This window comes from Octopus sinensis, linkage group LG9 (genome assembly GCF_006345805.1).
Source record: "Octopus sinensis linkage group LG9, ASM634580v1, whole genome shotgun sequence".
Taxonomy (NCBI): domain Eukaryota; kingdom Metazoa; phylum Mollusca; class Cephalopoda; order Octopoda; family Octopodidae; genus Octopus; species Octopus sinensis.
Window position 1 is genome coordinate 101,920,827 of NC_043005.1, and position 6,000 is coordinate 101,926,826.

Here is a 6,000-nt window from a genome sequence, read left to right on the forward strand (position 1 = left end):
TATCGTAACTGATATTTAAGTTTCATAATAGTATAATAATTTGTGATGATTTACTGTTTTGGAGTTCACAATCACATGGTGAAACACTTGATACCCTGTCATTGATACAAATAATCTAAAACAAAGCTATTAATATTCAGCTCTAAAGTGGTTTCAACCAGCGATTTATAAAGTTATATAAGATTTCGTGGAATTGAAAATATTCTGATACAGTGAGATTACACTGCATTACAGCATTTTTGTATAAGTTAGTTGGATATACTTACATCACAAATACTCACGAAAATGGTATGGTGTCATTTAGTGAACCGAGTCAGGGGTTGGACATATTTCATCTGTTCACAACCTACACTGCAAAGAGAAAAATGGTGGCTAGCCTTTATCGTCAACAAAAGTAATACATGTCCTAACAGTTTCTGGGTGTCAGTGGAATGGAGGTATTTAAAGTACAGGTGTTAGTTCGAACTCCTAAAATTTCTTTCAGTTTCAGAATGTTGAATTTTACAAATGCGTTTTACGATATTTCTCAGAATGTCTTTCAAAATTTATCTGAAACCTAATACCAGGGCTTTCAAATGTAATTCACAGGGCACGGTTTCAATCTACAGTTGAAAACATACTTTGTTTTAAAGTTTATTTCCGCTTTCACCTTATAACATGAATGTATACATATATACATAATTATATGCAACACGAAATACAAGTATGCTACAAACACACACGTATATATACATCCACATACTTATGTACACACACACACACATATGCATACATAACCATTGATATATTATTTTAAAGAAAGCAATACATGTAGTCGATCTACTTTTTACGTTTCAAAAATGTTCCCTTTCGTCTGTACCTCTTGTCCTCACCATAGACCATACGTATTATACTCTTTATTCGAGTATCAATCTCTCTTTCCCTTTCTCGCTTTCTCTCTTCACACGCATGTATTCACACAGTGATTTAAGCCTCAAAGCGCGCCCATATTCACATATACATATACCACACACAAAAACTAAAACATATATATGTACGTACATGCGCAAACGGATACAGAGGTATACACATACATCCGTACACACGAATATACATGTATTTGTAAGTGTGTAAGTATTTACGTATGCGTGTGTGTGTGTGTGTGTGTGTGTGTGTGTGTGTGTGTGTGTGTGTTGTGTGTGTTGTGTACCCATGTACCCAGCAATTTTTCCAAACATTCCATTTACAGCTCTAAGATCAATAGAAGACATTATTTTGTACAAAGGTATGAATGAAAGATATTCTTTTACGTATTTCACCAGCACACACTCATACCCGCGCACACGCTAACAGACACACATGTGCACATGCAGACACCCGTACATACACACATACACAGACACGCATAAGCGACACGCCTCATAAACCTTACGTATACGGTGTAAAACAATTGAAAGAAGAATATAGAGAAGTTGTAAAATAGGTGTCTTCAGACGCTCCTTCCTTGGAATCCTTATTGTTTGTACTTTTTGGCTCGTTATATTGATGTTATAAGGCGGATGAATGTAGCTTTGTGAATAGAATTATAATAGTATGAGGATATATTCTTCGGAGAAGAGATTATTGTTGAGAAATATTGAAGATGTAAACAACAAACAACTTTGAAATCATTATCAACAACAGCAACAACAACAAAAATCATTATCAATAGCAACACCAGGAACAAGAGAATACTGTTATCAATAATAACAACAACACGAACAGCAACAATTATTGTAAGTCTCTGTTTCTATGAAACTAGAAAAAACAACAACCCTAAGGTAAATAAACAAGATAGGCTGAAAGTATATTAATAATACAACAACATTAATAGACAGGGGCGAAAATATTTGGTTATATAATATTATTACGGCTTACGTATATACATCGACACACATTTACATGGCACACAGGCAGAAACATAGTTATATGCACCAGAATATGTGTGTGTGTATACGTGTATGTGTGTGTGTGTGTATGTATGTATACGTGTGTCTGTGTGTGTGTGTATACGTGTATGTGTGTGTGTGTATACGTGTGTCTGTGTGTGTGTGTATACGTGTATGTGTGTGTGTGTGTATACGTGTATGTGTGTGTGTGTGTGTATGTATACGTGTGTCTGTGTGTGTGTATACGTGTATGTGTGTGTGTGTGTATGCGTGTGTCTGTGTGTGTATACGTGTATGTGTGTGTGTGTGTGTCTACGTGTGTCTGTGTGTGTGTATACGTGTATGTGTGTGTGTGTATCATACAGTTTGAATGAAAAATAAAATTCCTCAAGACAAAGAAACATTGACATGATGAAGAACATCACCCCCCCCCCACCACCACCACCATCATAATCATCATCGTCGTCATCATCATCATCATCATCATCATCATCATCAACTTCATCATGAATATTGGTGTCAACACCGTTATTGCCACTGCCCTGACCACCACCACTGACAGTACCGTTTCTACCGCTGTACATCACCTCCAACATTTCAACTGCTACAAACTTTTCTCACTAGCATCACACCTACCGTTGCCAGGAATACAACATTCCTCCTATTCACCAAATATTCTCAAATAGTAAAATAAAATGACAGCAAATTCTTCAACACAATATTTCAATATTCTACAGTTATACATATTGGCTGGATGTCTTGTTTAGAGCATCTCTCTACTCTCTGTCTGTCTGTCTGTATGTCTGTCTGTCTCTGTCTATCTATCTTTCTCACTATATATTTACATACATATATATATATATGTGTGTGTGCGCGTGTATATATATATATATATATGTGTGTGTGTATGTATATATATATGTATATATATATATATATAAATATATACATACATACATATATACATAATATTATTAGACGACGTATAGGGGTTCGACAATTTCTTACCGAACAACCACACAGATGATTTGTTTATAGTGATCAAATTTTTGTGTTGACATAAGGTCACTTCTTCCATCAGATTGACATTACCTGTACAGGTAATCGTGAGTGCCGCATCTTAACTAATTAGCCATGCACTTATATATATACGACAGTGAGATGAAAAGTTCATAGGCTAACTATGAAGCAGTGATGCTACAACTGTGAAATCTTGCATACATTAACTTCAACACTTCTTATTGGTTAATGAAATTTTTGTTTCCAATTAAACTGACGGCTGATTGTCCAAAGAAAACTTCAAATGTAACTCGTAGAGACTTCGCTTGAAAATGTGAAAATTTAGCCTCATGATACTAACAAGTAACTGCAGAAAAAGGAATCAGCCCCGATGATGTACATGCCGACATGGTTGCTATCGTAAGAGATGTCTCTGGAGCTTTATCAATTGTGGAAAAGTTAAGAGCTGAATTAAGGAATGGAAGTGTGGGTCTTGACTGACGGTTTGGACGTCCTGCAATTACTACCATTCAAGGAAATACAAGATGTTGGATGACATGCGATTGACAATAAATCAAATAACCAATACCATTAGCATATCTTGTGAGAAAGTCGAGAATATTATACACAATGAATTTGTTAAGACGAAGATTTCTGCTCGGTGGGTGCTACGTCTTCAGGCATGTGATCAGAAGTGCAGCACGTTGATCACGGGAAAATCTAACATTCTCTGAGATAGATCCAGCTGGTCTCCTTAAATGTTTTGAAGCCCAACATGAGTTTTGGCTCCATGGCTTTGAGTCAGGAACAAAGAGATAGTACATGCCATGGAAGCACCAACTCTCAACTGCTCTAAAGAAGGCGAAAGTCGTTCCGTTTGCGACCTGATGGCCTCAGATTTTTTCGGATGCAAACGGCACTGTGTTTATTGACTCTTCAACTGGGATATACCTTTAATGGAGAGTACTATGCTGAATTAGTGAGGCAATTACGAAAGGCTAGTAGGGCCAAGTGGCCAGGAAAACTGACGAAAGGTATCTTGTTTAACCAGCTCAATGTCCCAGCAGTGGTGTCAATGTCTGCTGTGCGTGGCTGGCTTTAAACTTTAATATATATATATATATATATATATATATATATATATATATATATATATATATATATATATTATATATATATATATATATATATATATATATATATATATATATATATATATATATATATATATATATATATATATATACATATACACGTATATATACATACAGATATATACATATACATTTGTGTATATATATATATATATATATGTACGTATAAGCAACAGAGGCAGTATTAATATGCACTTTTGTTTATATCGCATTTTGTGACAAAGCCAGTATGAAAGTTTCTCCATTGGTATTTACCGCAATAGAGTTTGTTTGAAAAGACCATCCACGTTGAAGTGGTGGATAAGTATTACCCCTGGAAGAGAACCATATAAATATACACCCTTATAACAAAGTAAAACCAAATTTATTCTATCGGGAAACAGCTGGTTTTAATATTGTCAGTATCTTAAATTCTATGGTGTTTTGATATTTTAATTAAATGTTTTATATAAAATATCTTAGTACTCCCTGCCTAGCGAGCAACTCAAGGTTATATTGAGAAGTAAATTGTAATACTTTACGTTTCTAGTCTTTTGACAAATAACGTTATATTTGTTTATAATGTACTTCAAAATTTACAAACCACACTATAATAGCAATCTGCTACACGACTAGATGAATTATCGCCTTTGGTGATTCTTGCTGTAAGTGGGCTAATAATTTTTGATAAAATTTAGAAGATATTTAATGATTTGAATTCTTTTGGATCTAATGCTATTTCATTAGATTTCATAAACAGAAAATTATAGTCTCGAGTTATTCATGTTGCCGTTGTGATCATACGGACTGAGTATTTAAGAGTGGCTGTGTAGAGGTGCAGGAGTGGCTGTGTGGTAAGTAGCTTGCTTACCAGCCACATGGTCCCGGGTTCAGTTCCACTGCGTGGCACCTTGGGGAACTGTCTTCTACTATAGGCTCGGGCCGACCAAAGCCTTGTGAGTGGATTTGGTAGACGGAAACCGGAAGAAGCCCTCCCTATATATGTATATATATATATATAATATATATATATATATAATATATATATATATGTGTGTGTGTGTGTTGTGTGTGTGTGTGTATGTGTGTGTATGTGTGTGTGTGTGTGTGTGTGTGTGTGTGTGTTTGTGTGTGTGTGTGTGTGTTTGTGTTTGTCCCGCCCAACATCGCTTGACAACCGATGCTGGTGTGTTTATGTCCCCGCAACTTAGTGGTTCGCAAAAGAACCGATAGAATAAATGCTAGGCTTACAAAGAATAAGCTCTGGGATCGACTTGCTCGGCTATAGAGGCGGTGCTCCAGTATGACCGCAGTCAAATGACTGAAACAATTAAGAAGGAGAGTAATGAATGTTAATACTAATCTCACTATCTTATTTTTGTTGTTGTTTCGTCACAGCAGTTTAGAAGTTCTTTTTATTGTATCAATCAAGGTAGAAGACATGTCAACGATTTTGTTTCTGATTCGCCCCAAATCAATCAAGTCCAGTCGTCAGCTGTGTCTACTAAAGCCCAATAAATCCTCCTATATATTACCTGAAGAGGTTAAATAAGACTGAAGCGTCCGGCGTTGTAACCACTGTCTACGTGGTTGTAGTTTTAATTAATCATCAAACCTCGCATTAAAAAAAAATTTAACCAGGCTGCTTACCGTTCAGAAATGAAAAAAAACTATACCCTTGTATCACCAAAGGACACAAATAATTACATTTGATGGCCATCACACCTTCTTATTCATCAGTGAGCGTTGAAACTTTTCTATATTTTTATCATAGCGCTACTTGACCTTAAAATACATTTAATATGATTATATCGATAGTTTTTATTACAGTATAGTTGGGACACCCAGTAATGTATGGAAAAAATATTTTGTCATGACACGTTTTAAAAGTGATAATAAACTCCACCAGCGTCATACAAGCAGCTCTATCGGTATCATATGCCATTATATTTCTCGGGTGG